Genomic DNA, 15,161 nt, shown 5'->3' with positions numbered 1-15,161 from the left:
CCTCAAAGCACTGCAACCTCTGTCCAGCCAGGCTACGTGCATTAATGCAAAACTGAATGAGCCCACATTGACCCGTGTACTCACAAGGTGGCCCTATGAATAGCACAAAGTTGCTCTTGTCAGTGGGGCACCTATGAGCCAAAACCTGCCAGAGGAGGTGGTCCTCTGCTGGTACGGTAACAGAAAAAAGGCAGCTTTTCCACTGTCCCATCCCTGATTCTGACCTCACTCACCCTGCCTGAAGCAGGATAATTAAGGCTCAAGAAACACAAAATCCAAGTTTTCTCTTCAGTCCTTGGAGACTCTTTTCTGCCTCAAAACCACAGCCAGCATAGACAGCAAGCACATCTGCCTTTGCCAGATGCTGGCTTCTTTCTGGTACCTTCCATCTCCCTTTGTTTTAGTCCCCAAAGCAAAAAAAAAAAAAAAAAGCCTGGTACTTGATACTAGATTCTCCACTGTAATATCCCATTATCTTACCTTTGAACCCCTCAACCTCAACTCCTCTATTTCACACCATCCCCTCAAGGCCCTGCCGTTTATGGTTGAGATCACAGGTGTTCATGGGATACGTCTCAGAAATAACTATCTTCAAGAATTGTCTGAAACCAACACAAAATGCATATCTCTTCTCCTGGCTATTTTTTGTACTGTATTCTGACAGGTGGAATTGGAGGGAAAATTTTTAGAGTCAGTCTTCTGGTAGCTCAAATTCTATTGTATAGGTCTTGCCGAAGATGTGAGTAAAAAGGTGTTAAAGCACGTTATGTCCATCTTATGTCCTCTCAGGTTGAGAACATGTGATATAATGAGAAAGAAAGGAGCACTAGTTTGTGTCCCAGGAGACCTGGTTTCCACTCCTTACTCTACCCCTGGCCGAGGCCCCAGGGCTTTAGCTTCTTTGGGTCTCAATTTCCTTACAGCACTCTTTAACTATTAGGATTTGTTATGTGTGAAATAGATTCCCAGAGCATTATTCTCTAAAGTAAAATTTAAACTCTATTTTAAAACCCAAGGAAAACTGATTTTGTATCATCCACTCATTTCTCTATTGCCCTACCTAGTAAGAACTGCCCAGGTTTCATGGAGACACAGAATCACACATGAACAGGCACAGGAAGATGTGGCAATTCTGTTTGCATTTTCCTAAAGCTCTTGTTTAATGAGGAAACTCTTCTCCCTCTTTTCTAAGCTCCTTTAGGGAAGATCTTGGAAGGTAGGTAGCATGAAGAAGGATTAACACAGGCTGAGAATCCAGTACTGAAAACAGGGTCTGCCCTAGCACGAAGCACAGTGTGAAAACATTTGTGATGATGATAATAATGACAACTCTTGCATTTCTCCAAAGAAGCTCAAAGAATTTCACAGGCTTCGCATCGATCATTCTTGCCACTTCCCCATAAGGAAGGAAAAGAGCAGGCACTAATATGATATAAATGGCAGTAGCAGCCTGAGCCATCACAGTGAGCTAGAGCCTTATAAATTGTTGCCCCTTGTAACAAAACAGCAGCTACAGTGAAAGGCAGGGAGGGGGCTGGGTCCAGTCTCAGGACAGAAGCTACATCCCCTTGGAGGTCTCCAGACAAGTCAGTGCACCTGACTTTTAGAAATGGCACTTTGGACAACCATTTATCACTGATTAAGGCCTGTCTGGTCTCATATTTTGAAAGTCATTTTTGCCATCCTGATGTTTTTTTTGTTTGTTTGGTTTTTTGTTTTTTTTACTGCATAAAACCTGGTTTCCACAAACTAGTGATTATTGGATTTTCCCTTTACCCTCTGATTGTCATCTGTGTAAACAACTACTTATCATTCACTTCCTGATTGTCATCTGAGTTCTTGTTCTTGGGTTCTTTTTATCTAAAAAGATTGAGTGAAAGAGCTTCTTATGCTTAGTCATTACCTTTTCAAAAATAAGAAAACAAAGCCTTCTCCCAGGGCTGTTCTAGCCTAAATACCTCCTTCTCTATTTTGTCCTGTCACTCCCTCTGTCCCTCTAAGTCTTCATTATTTTCCCCTTATTATTAAACATTAAACTCCTCTTCTGTGCTCTAAATCATACCTTTCGAATGCACATGTAATTCCAGTTTAAAAGATAAATAAATAGCCATACCCCTGACCGTTGTAATTTTCTCCATCTCACTACCGTTATCAGCATTTAATGGGCCCTCTGAAGTGCAGGAGAGAGCTGAAGCAAGCCAAAGTCCTTTCCTCAGGCAATTGCTTCTGGAAATGAGCTGGTATTGCCCAGCTTGGAAAACAAGCAGAAGGTCAGGGTAGGCTCAGTGAGGAAAATAAGCAGGAAGCCTAAGGAGGAGAAGGCTTCAAGACATTTCTGGAAGATTGAGAAAAGACAGCTCCCCAACTTGTTGACGCTGAAAAAAGAAGTTTTATTAGTTGTTAGGGTAGAGGTCAGTCGATGAGGGGTTAAAGGAGGTTTGGGTGAGGCCCCAGAGGCATTGGATGTAGGTCACTCTTCTTTTAAAAAAAAAAAAGAAGTGACATGAAATACAAGAGCTAAGGGTCATTCCAAGGTCAGGAGAAGAATCTCCTCCCAGATAAAAATTTCCTGGTGAGAGTTTGTTGGGGATGGGAGAGAGAGAAGGAAACAAATACACAACAACAAGAGTAGCAGACACATAAAACCTCTCTATCTTATGTTATTTTAGGCTATATTTTGCTCCTACTCTCAGTGTCCTGCGGTCCCTCTGAAAAAGAAAAAGGAAAGCTCGAAATAGAATTCACTGCATTCCTTGGACCACAATATAGGTGTGTAATGAAAGCATGGAAGGGAGCAAATAGGTTTTTCCTATAAAAACAACTCAGCTGTCATGCCCAAGTCCTTCAAGTAGGTGGATTTCAGAGTGAGACTGTCTGACCTGGAAGACATCTGCCTTCCAATCTGAGAGTCTATAATCTAATTTCCAACACACCCACTTTGAAAGCTCCTGGTAAGCAATAACAGACAATGTGATCACAATGGAAAAATCAGGCAGCCAGGGAATCAGGGGCAGCCATACAACTACCTAGGACAGTGTCTTTCCTCTGAATATGTATGGATAATAGACGATAGTTCACTCCTCATTCATTATAAAGCTAAAGACCTGAAAACTCTATGGACCAAGATATTACTTTTCCCAGAAATGCAGCTGAAAGCTACAAAATTAGAGAGTAGCACTGGCTTTTGAGAAGACTGGTTTTCTAGAAAGCATTGCTGTACACCCAAGGAGACTGCTTCAGTCCAGCACGTCTCTCGACAAACCTTCATTCTTCTTGGGCACTTAAAGTTTATTTTAAAAAATTGTTTCTTCTTTAAAGAAATTAAACAAAATGCATTATTCAGAACAGCTACCTCTGCGTGTGGACTCCTTGCCTCACTGAAGACCCAATACTGGGGATCAGCTGCTAGGAGAATATTTTGGCACTTGGCAATTATTTTGCATGAGCAAGTATTATGACTCAACAATACTTATCACTTTAATGATATCTTCTTCTAATTTCTTTAAAGAAGTGAGGCGAGGCACCTCACTTGTTAGCTTGGTAGAGCTGTAGCCCAGGGCACACTTCTAGGACACATACTAATTCACAGCATCCCTATCAGGCAGACGGGACCTTCCTGTCCCTGATCTGTCTGTCCTTAAAAGAGCAGTGGGGAGGAGCTCTGAACAGTTAGTATTCTAGTCTTCCTCCTATTCCCTGGGAAGGTACAACAAATGGATGAGACAGTAAATTAGGTTTTTTGTTAAATCGACTCAGTTTGACAGTAATGGTTAAATTCAAAACGAGAACATCAATAGCATTTGAAAAGTAAGTTGACGGTCACTTTGATATGCCCCTGGCTGCTGTGATCATCTGAGAGCAAACAGACAATGCACACCATTTCATTCCAGAAGATCCTTTTGTAATTTCATTTCAGTTTGTTGTGAGGCCTGACTACTCATATTGTGGCATTGAACTGAAGTACCAGGTGGCTCAGCGTGATAATAAGCTAAGTTTACATGAAGGTAACTGGGTGCCAATACCACTTACAGCATTATGAAATGAATCTGGCACTCCCGAAATCAGGGTCTGTGAAGTCACTCTAAATGATGGTGCTGTTCCTGTACAAAAACCAACCATTCCACGCGGCTCAATGGAGGTCACTGTGCAAGTAGAATCCAATACTGTAGCTCCCAAGTCTAAGGTTCCCTTCTGCAGCCAACCTGTTGCCCACAATTTGAGGTGTGGTTTTCTGCTTTCCAGAAGTAAATTTCTACCTCCATTTTCCTTCTCAGAGCCACCCAAATTACAGCTCTGGCTGTGAAGAAGGGTTGGAAGAATGACTGCATAGTGAAAAAGGTATTTTTGATAGGTAATTGCACTGTTTGCTAGTTCTGCTCCAAGTCTAGTCCACAGAGTCAAAATACATCAAAATTACACAAGACAGCCTCATTGAAAACTTGTCCTATGCATGGCTCATGCCTTTCACTAACTGAAGACATATGCTCCCAATAGCCTGTTGCAGACCATGTTCTAGGAAGATGATAGCCTTGCTCCAACTCCTCAGGGATTCTCCAGGAGGAAAGGAAAACTCTCTGGGCAAACTCTACTTCTGCTGGGGCTGCCTCTAGGAGGGATCCTATCTACTTCTTTCCACACTCAGACCTTTGTACTCTATCTGGGGATGAATCCCTACCATCACAGGAGGCTTGTTGCAGAAATTTATATCCATCTCCAAATTGGCAAGCAGCAGAATATCTCTAGTACATCCATTAATTTATTAAGCAAGTATTTATTGAGAGACTGCTATGTGTCAGGGATAATTTTAGGTCCTTGATGTATCAGTGAAGCTGACATTCAGAGCAGAGGGCAGTGGGAAGACAGATAATAAAAACAGACATAATAAGTAAACTATGGCATATGTTAGTAGGTGATAAGGGTTAAGGAAATAGAAGACAGAAGCCAGAAAAGGTGCCTAAGAATGTTGGGAGAGGGGCAGTTATTGATTTTAGAATAGGTAGTCTGTAGGCCTCTTTGAGAAGGTAATGTTTGGGCAAAGGCTTGAAGGAGGTGAGGGAGTTAGTGATATTGATGTCTGGAGGAAGATCATTTCAGGCAGAGGGAATGCTCAGTGAGAAAGCCATTAAGTCAGGAGCACACTGCTATGTTTGAGAAAGTCTAAGAGAACGTGTGGACCCTTCTAGTATGATTGCAGAGGGATGAATGAGGGATAGGAGATGAGGCCAAAGAGTAATAGGAGTCCAGACCATGTGGGATCTCATAAAGCAGTGCTTATCAAACTTGCAAGTGCATATTAATCACCTAGGATCTTGTGAAAATGAAAAGCCATATCTACTTGATGTAGGGTAGGGCCTGAGATGCTGCATCTCACACAAGTTCCCAGTTGCCTCTGGTGCTGCTGCTGAATGGCCCACACTTCAAGTAGCAGAACTTTTTACCGTTGTCAAATGACTTTGAGTAAAATGGGGATCCGCTGAAAGATTCTGAAACTATTGAGAAGAGACTGTGGTGGAAGAAAAGGAGAGAAGGGAGAACAGTTAGGAGGCTATAACAGTAACACAGGCAAGAGATAATGATGATTGGATCAAGGAGGTCTCAGTGGAAGCAGTTAGATTCTGGACATGTTTTGAAAGTAGAGCTATAATAATTTTCTCATGGATTAGAAGTTGTGTGTGTATGTGAGAGAGGAACCAAGTTGATACTGAAGGGTTTGACCTGAGCAACTGGGAAATGGAGTGACCATCCACTTGAAATGGGGAATGCTGCAAATGGAACATGTTTTAGGAGTTGGGTTAGGAGTTCAGTTTGCACATAATTCATTTTGGCGATGTTCAAAATACAGAGTCTAGACCTTGGAAGAGAGGACTGGATTGCAGATGAATGTGGGAGTGGCTGACAGAAGCTATATAAAGCCATAACACTAGATGAGATCACCCAGAGAGCGAGTGTAGATAGAAAAGAATAGACCAGTAACAGCTTTGTAGCACTCATCTCCTGGAGTTCTGTCAGGGATCTCCTGCCCCACAGGAGACAACACAGAGAAAGCCTGGAAAGACAATTCTCTCTCAGGGTTCCCAGGAAGTAGCCCCTGTGACCTGAGTGTCTGGAGTCTCCTCCCAAGGCTCCCACAGCTCAGTCATGCAGGTGATGAGGCCTTTAGGAATGACTCATGAACAAATGCAGAGAGGGTGAAAAAGTGTACTTTCCCACCCTCTACAATCTCAGTTTCTACGACGAAGCCACATCCATCAGCATGAATTACCGTTCGGACGGTCAACATCTTGGAGTCTCTAACACAGTGTGTCGAAACAGGTGAAGAACAAACAGCCATTTGAGGTAGCAGCACAAATATTTATTTATCCATTCAACAACAAAGAGTGAGCAACACAATGCGCGAGTACTGACCTAAACAAAATCAAAGCTACAGAGAACATCACCTATGGATTCCCTATCTAATTGTTTCAGTATCCTTAACAGCTGAGCTTGGCTTGAGATGCTTCAAGAACAAACTACACAAACTACACACACACACACACACACACACACACACACACACACACACACACACACACACGTGCGCGCGCATCGCCCCTGGGAATCTATCTTGGATCTGCTTCTCAAACCTGCTCATTCCATCTGGCCAAGCTTCTGTTGCAGATTTATCCCTTCACTACGCTACTTTCCTTGACCTGCCACCTTGCTAATGGAATTTTAGGTTCATCTGTTTTCCTGGATTATATATTTGGCTCAGTTCTACCCAGGCCTAAGGTCAGATGCAGTTCCCAAGACCCAGGGAAGGTGAAGCTGTAGGCCCTCTGCTCATTCAAGACTGGAGACAGTTAGGTACTCTTAAGAAAATTATGGTGTAATAGTAATAGAGATTAGCATTATGACTGCTTGATAAAGGAGCCAGAGGTGTATATGTGCTTATATATTTTGATGTATACACAGAAGTGAACTATTCGTAGCAGACACTGTCATGTAACTTATGGCCGTTTGGTACATTCTGCCTTGTGTTCCATCTCAGACTATGGTACCATTTTTTTTTTTTTTTTCAGAGGGAGGAGATTCTCATTCCCTGATATGCACCCAAAGTTTAAGTGTATGCCTTAAAACTTCTTGGTTTCTATCGATAACCCACACTCTGGGTCTCTCATCCGTGAATTTATCTATACCTTTCCTGAAGCTATTGACATTTTAGAATGTACCACCTCCTGGGGGTAATGACATAGCATTTTATGCATCACTGGAAAACGACAATGGAGAAGAAATCTGTCAAGGCCTGCTTTGGTTCCTGCTCCCACAGCCTGCCTCCTCCTACTGCAGGGGACACATTCCTCCCACCTATAGACTTAGCCCTGTCTCAGGCCCTAGGACTAATCCTATCTTTAATCACAATGATTTAAAGAGTTCTCCTTCCACATTCAGGTGACTCAGAACCAAATCACCATAGCTGCTAGTTCTGTTAGGCCACATGACCCAGTTCTATAAATGAGCTTCTGTCTTGTTCCTGAGATCAGCTTCCCACATTTACCCCAGTTCTGGCAGCATTATCTTTGTGTTGCTCCTTTGTATCAAAGTCCCCAACTTGGTAACTTTCCCAGTACTCTCAGCCTTCTAGGAATATTTCCTGTCTTTTTATCCCAGTGCCTCTGCCTGAGTGATGGGAATCCTTCCACCTGAACCCTGGAATTGCCAGTGTCTCCCGATGCTGCCTGTTCACATGTCTGCCTGACTCATGATCCCACATTTTTGTTCTCTGCTCACCTGTCAGGACTGCACAGTGTTTGGCATCTGACCTTCCACTCTCACTGCCTGCTGGGTCCACCTGTCGTTGATGGTTTAACTGTTGGGAGTGATGCATGGATGGTACTTGCTCTACCACGTGCACACGTGCAAGAGAAGCAAAGAATACTAACCTGAGCCACTGCTGACTGCTGTGCAGATTACACACTGCTCAACCGCAGAGGGCACCACATGCAATGTCTGAAAGGTACAGCACATCACAGCGTCAATGACGCCCCCTGGAGATGTGCTGTGCAGCGACCCTGATGCTAACCACTGCCTGACACCCAGGGGATACAACTAAGTGATTGCGCTTATAGCAGGTTAAGTGGTTATCAGCATATGCATCAGTATTTAACAAATCATCAGCATTTAAGTTTGGGAATGCTGACTCAAAGCCACATAAATGTTAGTTATAGCCTAATAACAGGGTCAGAGTCAAAGGAAAAAAGTGAGGCAGTATGCTTAGTCTCAAACATTTGGTAATGTTAAACAATTTAACAGAAGATAAGAATTAAAAATTTCAGGATTGAGGCTGCTTGCCCAGGAGAGGTGGCGTAATCCTAAATGATACAATACATATTTCAGATGCAATGGTCCTCAGAGCCCACGTGTGGCCTGAGGTGTGGCCTGAGGTGTGCCAAAGGCATTCTCGCTTTCAATCATCTCCTCCTCCCACCTGCCATAGAGCATACCTCCGCAACATCAACATCAGGTTTTTGGATTAGTTGAATTGCAGCCCTACTCAACTCTCTCATTTTCCCCTCTAACCTCCTCCAAAAAACTTTATCTTGGAAACCTAATTAGGTATTTATCTTAACACAAGTCAGCATTATTGACTTAATGGCTCATATGTAAGTTTCTGAAGCGAGATGTCACAGGCCAGGTGGGTGGAAGGAATGTCAAGATATAGGGGCAACCTAATCTATTTGGCGGGGGAGTGGAAATTGATCTGAGAGGCTGGAGATGTGGGATCCAGGAGAGGTTAGACTACTCACCAACTGTGCAGCTTTGGTGAAATCATGCTATATCTCTGGGCATCTGCCTTTTCAACTGTAAAGATGAAGGAGGTTGGTGTGATGACTCCTAAGGTATTTTCCGTCACTGAAATTGCAGACTATAAATCTGGAAGTTGAAGCGTTTTTGGCGTGTAGTCCCACAGTGGTGATCTTTGGACAGCACAGGACTAAACTGATGCTAAAGAAATTCCCAACAAGGGTGGAGAAATGCCCCAAACCAACGCCACCTCCTCCACCATTTGCCCGAGGACAGCTCTGAAGGAAGATGAATGCTTCATAACAAAACAGGCACTCACACAACAGCCACATATAATTGAAGAGGTGGTCTCACAGGCACCCTTTAAAACCTAAGGAAATTGGAAGCGGTACACGTTGGCATTCATTCAGAAGGTGGTATTGGGAATACTTATTATACACCCCGATTTTCCTCTCATAAATTAGGTTCTAATGTACTTGGTTAAGTCTAGCAAGGTAATAATATCACATTAATCTGAGTCATAAAAATAAAGTATTTTTGGATCTGATTCCGCCCTCTAAGAACCAAGTGCCATATGGAAAGTGGTGTCGGAGGATGGTGTGAGGTTAGTACACAATTCTCGCTGCTCCCATTCAAGGAAACGCATCCTTATTCATCTCGGTCCACTGACACCCTTTAGGCTGAGCTTGAGCTCCACTGCTCCGTGAACAGCCCCCATCAAGCCCGCATGCAGTCTCTCCTCTTCCTGGTTTTCTGCGGCTCTTCGCGCCTGCACCTCATGATGCAGCTCTGCATTCTGACCACCTTATGTTTCTCTCTAATCATTGCATATATGCAAGTCTTGACATTCCAATCAGATTGTAAACGCCTTCAGACCAAGATCCCATGATGAATTGTTCTGTTATCTCTTCAAGGACCTGACACTGGAGGCTGACATATGTTTAATGCTCAAGAACATGATTTGAAAGGAATTAACTTCATAGACTTGTGAGAGTCTACTATGGGCCAGGTTGGGAGATACAACAATGGCTTAGAGAATCTCTGTCTTAAATATTTATCAAGGGAAAGATATGATAAATATTTATCCTTTATGATAAATACTCCTCCATTAGATATACGTGAGAACAACATTGGAGGGTCAGGCCTGGCTTCAACGCACTGTCTTTTTCTTGCTCTGGCTCTGGCACTTAGAAACCCAGCTGGAATGGCAATTCTGCAGACCAGAAGCCAGTCTTGGGCCCAGGCAGCATCTGGTCGCAGCCAACAAATATAAGAGTTATGTTATGAGAGTTATGTCCACAGGTAATCACTAAGACATGAAGGTCGCGAAAAGAAAAAAAGAACAAAATGTTTTGCAATCAGAGGAGAGCAATTCATTTCAAATGATAGGCCAAGTTGTGGATCTCAAACTTTAGCATGCACTGGCATCACCTGGAGGGCACATCTTGCTGGGCCCCACTTTACAGAGTTTCTTATTCAGTTTGGAAATGGCCTGAACATTTGCATTTCTCACTAGTCCCTGGGTGATGAACTAATCCCTAAGTCAGGGGCAACACTGAGAACCACTGGGCTAAAGGACAAATAGGCCCAAAATAATGAAAAGCATCTCAGCAGCATCTCAGCAGTGGGGGAGGACATTGCCAAGTAAACAGTATGACTAAAGGGGTAGAGATATGGAAGCACCTACAAAGTTTAGGGATGCCAAATAGCTGTATGAGGAGCTAAGGCAACCAAAATTCAGGGGCACTATTTTGGAGGCCGTCAATGCCATGCCAGGGAACTTGGATTACCTATTGGGCAATAGAGAATTCAAATTCCCCCCCCCCAAATTTTTTAAATGTAAATAAAACAAAGAAAGAGAATACAGATTCCTAGAAGAGGCTGACAACAGGAGGCAACAGAAGAACGGACAAGAGGGCTTGATAATTAAGCCACTAAGCCAATCTGTCTTTATTAAGGGGGATAGAAATGAGACAGGTGTTCTTCCAAAAGCCACTCCATATGTTTCTGGAGCTCATCTGAGTAAGCGGGACAAAGGTGTCCATTTGGCCATTGCCCAGGGTTTGGCGATTTGCTTTTTTTTTTATCTTCACACACACAGAAACACACGGGTACACCAGAATTTAGAACACTCTTCCTCACACGCCCACAAAAGGCTGTAGCTCTGAAGCTAGGATTTAGCCCCAATGCTAAATGCATGGGTGTCTAAGCATGACCAAATGCACAGGGTGAGATAGATCTATTACTCAAGTCAGGAGCTGTCCAGGATGAAAACGGGGTCTACCAAGTAAAGCTAAAAAGGAGGAAAATGGTATTGAACCCTCTAATCAGGTCTCTTTGAAAGAGAAAAAAAAATAGGTTTGAGCTGTCTCCCAAAATAAAAATAACAGCCAACACATAATACCAAACAGCGTTCTAAACATAATACATATACTATGTTATTTAATCCTCACAAAGAGATAACTATTATCTCTGTTTTACAGATGAGTAAACCAAGAGTCCAAAACGTCTAGAAATGTGACAACTAGTAAGAGGGGGAGTCAGGATGTGAGCTCAGAAAGGCCAAGTATCAGCATCTGTGTGTTTAACCACTGCATTAAGTTTGCACTCTCAGTTGGGTAAGATTCCTAAGATTACACCATATTTGAAACATAAAGTCTTGATTTGTCTCTCATTTCCTCTTCCCTCCCTTCTGTCCTCCCTTCCTCCCTTTTTTCTTTCTTTTCAAATTATTGAACACCTATGGTTTGTCAAGCACTATGCAGGTAGATTGATGCTGCTTTTTACAAGTTGAGCAAAGAAGTTACTCTAAGCAGAGAAATAATTCTAGCAGTGAATTACATACATGGCCAGTACACAGGGTCTTCCAAAAGATCAAACCACTCCATGGGGCAACTCTCTCAGAGTGCAGCTTTGGCTACACTTGCAACTTAATAAAATTCCAGGACCTCATCCCCAGCCTCATTTAGTTTCCTATCACAAACCATACTGAACTTTTTTGCAATGCCAAATAGGATTCAAAACCCCCTGGAAGAAGAGAGTGTAAAGTGGGCTTTTATATAGTTATGAGGAAGAAAAATCTTGAAACACATTCATCTGAAGGCTTCTTTCAATTCTCTCATGGAATGCTAACCTTTATTTGCAGTTTGTGAGATTCATGTAAAAAGCCTGCTATAGCCCGAGGTTTAAACCAGAGAGATTTTGACTTGGTCCTGAGGCAGGTACCTTTGTAGCTTTCTAATCTCTCTCTCTGAAGTTCAGGGCTTTTAAAAGAGGTTGGTGATGTTCCCTGCAGAGGATTTTCTGTCATTTCATGGCAGGAATGCATGGTTGCGATACTAAGAACTGAACTTTAAATCTCTTTACATTCTGCTTAATTGCCATTATTGGCCTAATAGCAGGTACAGGGCTCCAAGAGAACGCATGTCACTTGCCATCTGTAGCTGGAAGGTGCTTGTATCAAACCGAATCTCTTCAGGATGCAAAAGACACTTTAATATGTGCAGATGCTTGAAACGGCTCTACAGACCCAAATCCTTTTAATAAGCTTAAGACAGGCCTGAATTTATTTAAATGTCTAATTCTAAATGTACGTATGCCTGGTAGTAATGTTTACCATCTGTCTGACACTGCCTGTTGAGGTAACTGTCAAGCTACAGTATGACATATGGTGCACATGTTTGGACCTTAACTATAACAGCCTTGGCATGAAACAACTGGAAACCAAGATTTAATCTTTGGTATCATTCAAGTTGGAGTTGAACAAACAGACAGGGTTATTACTGTTTTCTTCCTTTATGATAAATACTCCTCCATTAGATATACTGGAGAACAACACTGGAGGGTCAAGGCCTGGCTTCAACGCACTGTCTTTTTCTTGCTCTGGCTCTGGCACTTAGAAACCCAGTTGGAATGGCAATTCTGCAGACCAGAAGCCAGTCTTGGGCCCAGGCAGCATCTGGTCGCAGCCAACAAATATAAGGAGGGTCCCACTTGAGCGCCCAGAAGAGCTAGTTGCCTGGGCCAAAGAGAAGAAGAATACAAGACAATGGCAATAACTGCAATTACTCTTTCTACTCTTTATTCTATTGCCTAACCTCTCTTTTCATCTCCATTCTATTTCCCTATTTAGTTTTCCCATCATCATTCTAATATGGTGGGGTCGGAGGAAAGAGGAAGAAAGGGTAGAGGCTGACAGCTCCAAGATCCCCCCTGACGCCCTGGGGAAATGCACATGGCTCCAGGAGATGAGAACAATACCCTTTTCAAGTTATTTTGGTTAAACGATAGAGACCCTAGAGTGACAAATATCTCAGGCACTGCTCCCTTTTTTCCTTAAATACTAGCAGCACTGTAGCATTATATACAGCTGTGTAGATGCCTAAAGCCTGACTTGAAAGACCTACTTTATGCCTGGATTAGAGGATGAGTGTAGCTATTGTGGTTGCAGTCGCTGTCTGGGTCTAAAGTGATGTAAATATGGCAACAGGAATAATGTAACTCTTGCAGTGATATAACTGAGAATGTGGTCAGTGCCTCTTCTCAATGGGAATGGCATGTCATTATACATGGCACTCCATACAATAATAGCTTCCAGTATAAAGTCAACATAGACACTCTTTCTCTAACCCTGCTCTCTCCCTGGGCTCCACTGCCTTTTCATTTAGAAAGGGAGGCATGGGGAATTCTGGTTAACAGGATAGTCAACAATGATCTGTGTGTGCGAGTATGTGTGTGTGTGCGGATGCCTGAACAGTTTAGGAGGCCTGGAAGATGAAAATGACAATATATGAGGTTAGCCACCACAGCCATTCAGCCTTGGATTTTCCCCCAGCCTGAAATCATGATTTGATTCCACATTCTGGTATCTTGCCAAGTTCTGTATTTAAGCCTGAAGCTTAACATGTCCTCTGTTCCTAATTAGCAACAAGGCTAAATTTAGCAAAGGTTTCTCGGGTGCCACCACAGTCACAAAACGATTCTAAAATCTAACATGAAGGCATGTTACTTGACGTATTTAGGAAAAGACAAAACAAATTCGAAAGTATGTCTCTGGGATCTGTTGGCCTGGGATGCTAAGAAATTCTGAGGCAAAGGAATAAAATTGGCCATTGTGTACATATTTAAACTTTGATACAGGAAACCCCCCGCCCCGAGGCTCAGAGTACACTGCGTGGCTGCCCAGGATTGCACCCTCAGAGAGGCCTGTCCCCAGGAAATAGTGAGAAAAGGGAAACATTCATCTCTCATGCCTCCCAGTTCCCCACTGGAATCCTACTGACCCCCTATCTGACTCCTTTTCTCTGACCCTGGATGGTCCCCAACAGATCAAAGTCTCCCGTCCGTTGCCATCCCCACCCCCGACTTCTCTGCACCTTGAGACTTTGATCACCTGGCAATAATATCCCCACATCACCTTTCCTCCTGATTAGCCCCTCAGACTTCCTAGGGCTCCTTCCCCACTCTCCACAACTCTAAAAAAATTTCAAATCCACAGAAAACCTGCAAGAATAAGATGATGAACAATGAACAGGTGTAAAACCTATACCTCGAGTTACCAATTATTTGCATCTTGCCACATTTACTTTCTTTTTCCTTGTCTCCTTCCTTATGTGTGTGTGTGTGTGTGTGTGTGTGTGTGTGTGTGTACATATAACATATGGAAAATTTTTGCTTTTGTTGCTGAACTATTTGCAAGTTAGACATCCTGACTTTTTACTCCCAAGTGTTTCCACATGTATCTCCTGAGAACAAGGATACTACCTAGATAACCACAATTACGGTCATCACACTTGAGAAATGTAACCTTGATACTCTATGACTAGCTAATATACAGCCCACCTTCATATATCCCCAATAGTCCCACAGTGTCTGCTGTAGGTCTTTCATGTATGATATCGATGTTCATGGAAGGTCTGGGCCAGTGGTTTTGCAGAATGTGCCTACTGCCGTTAAGTCTCACCATTTTTATTTATTTTTTTTTTTTTGCGGTACGCGGGCCTCTCACTCTTGTGGCCTCTCCCGTTGCGGAGCACAGGCTCCGGATGCGCAGGCTCAGCGGCCATGGCTCACGGGCCCAGCCGCTCCGCGGCACGTGGGATCTTCCCGGACCGGGGCACGAACCCGCGTCCCCTGCAATCGGCAGGCAGAAGAGCACGCATATGGCCCTTTCTCTTCCCTTCATCTTAGCTCTCCCACAACCGTACCTCTAGCTTCTACAAGCCCTGGTTTCTTTTCTTACTCCTGGCCGACACCCACTTCTCATGGAAACAGCCACTCTGAGCCACTGTAATCCTGCACTCCATCCACATGCCTGCCTGGTTGCTGTGTCTTCCCAGGCTCAGATGACAGGAATGAGACAATTTCTCCTGATAGGAGTG

The sequence above is a fragment of the Lagenorhynchus albirostris genome, chromosome 1 (assembly GCF_949774975.1).
Source record: "Lagenorhynchus albirostris chromosome 1, mLagAlb1.1, whole genome shotgun sequence".
In the NCBI taxonomy this organism is placed as follows: domain Eukaryota; kingdom Metazoa; phylum Chordata; class Mammalia; order Artiodactyla; family Delphinidae; genus Lagenorhynchus; species Lagenorhynchus albirostris.
Note: the sequence above shows the minus strand (reverse complement) of the source record.